Raw genomic sequence first — 1,794 nt, 5'->3', positions numbered from 1 at the left:
GAGAGAGAGAGAGAGAAGGAGGTGGTGATCTGAAATGGATTTGGGATTTGGAAGAGAGAGGCGTTGTGATGGAGAGAGCGTTTTGGTCAGTGGCAGTGTTCGTAATTCTTTTTATTTTTAGAGGCAACGTTTTAAGAGATTTAAATGGGTGTACTGTTTTATCATTAATGAACATTTATTAACAGTTTTATCATTTGTTACTTCTAAATGTATCTTTTTTATCATTGGCCCAATTGGCCCAAGAAAAAAAGAGTGATTTAAAGTAAAAGATAATATAATATATTGTTATACATAAATGTTGTTAACCATTGTTAGAGTAATTAAAAGATATGACATGTGACATTTAACTAGGTGGGTGAGGACGAGGGTGGGGAAATATGAGTGGAGAGCAAATTTGCATCCAAAACTGAAGACCTAGGAATTCGCTACGACAAAACCTGTGAATACAACAGCAATGGCGATTATAAAAAGTATGAAATAATAACTTCCAAAATACAGCAGCGCTGCGACGGCACAGAAGATACCGAGCATCAATAATATCATAGAGTCTGACGGCGGTGCATCGGAAGTAAACACCAGTGAGTCACCATGGTTGCTAGAGCCTTGGTTAGGTCCCTCTTTCATAACCCGACGCTGTTCCACATCTGCATGTCAAAAAACCAAAAGAGAGAGCATTAACGGTGAATTTTTCTAGCATAATAATAAGAAAAAATACATAGTTATAGAGAAACTAATAACTTACGTAGATTAACAGAATTTTGATCCTTTGCAGAAGAACCGAGAGCTATAGACTGTTGACAAAGAACCAGAGCCATCAGGAAGAAGATGAACATTGAAGATTTTGAGAAAGCCATTGTGAAGGAGACGATCGAGGATCAAATCAACAGTCGGTATTGAGAATATATAATGCACACGTACTGTAGGTTATGAGAAGAGTACAGCAGCACTACAATCTCATAATACAGAGGTACCAATACTGATTGGTTTCTCGTACGTAATTGATCTCCATGATAGATTTCCAGATTTTTTTAAAGATGTCATGGTATATATCTTGCATGTTGATTCACTTTCCCTTTTTTGTGTCTTGTTTTCCTACGACAGGCCCTCTCAGTTGTTTCCCTCTATGAATCAGTCACGAACTAGAGATTTGGAAATAAATTAAGCTCCAAAGATTTGTAAAATTAATATGGAAGTTCTCCAACTATGCTTGACCTAATCTAGGAGGAATGTCACTCCGAAGATCTTTAGGTTTGAAAGACAAATTCAGTGACGGATCCACGATTTAAACATATGGTGGGTTTCAATGTTGGCCAAGGCCAAAAAAAAATATTGTACGCCCATGTAAAGTGCAAGAGTTCAAGCATACGTTTATTACGATTTACGAGTCTTTAAAAGAACTGCAAATAGATGTCAATGAACGTAGAATAATGGGAGTCCAACCACACTGCTATATTAGGCAAAATTCTTACTTTTTAGCGTTGCCTCCAAGCCATCGTCAAATTTTTGAAAGTTAGATACAAATTAATTAGACTATTAGAGGATGAAGCGACGAACTTACAATCATCGCACACTAAACCATCAAATTTTTTAGATATGAAATTTAATAATCAAACTTACAATCATGTCTTGAATGGATGAAAACAAGGATTTCAAGCAACTGAGAAATTGATTAATTGAAGAAGTGATGAGGGACTGAGAAATTAAAGAATGGAGGGATTTGAGAGTCTAGAGGCAAGTGTCGTTGTCTTGTTGAGAGGAAGAGAGGGAAAGATTAGGGTGGAATTGTGGAATTAG

Source organism: Fragaria vesca, linkage group LG4, assembly GCF_000184155.1.
Source record: "Fragaria vesca subsp. vesca linkage group LG4, FraVesHawaii_1.0, whole genome shotgun sequence".
In the NCBI taxonomy this organism is placed as follows: Eukaryota; Viridiplantae; Streptophyta; class Magnoliopsida; order Rosales; family Rosaceae; genus Fragaria; species Fragaria vesca.
This window is presented reverse-complemented; position numbering follows the sequence as displayed.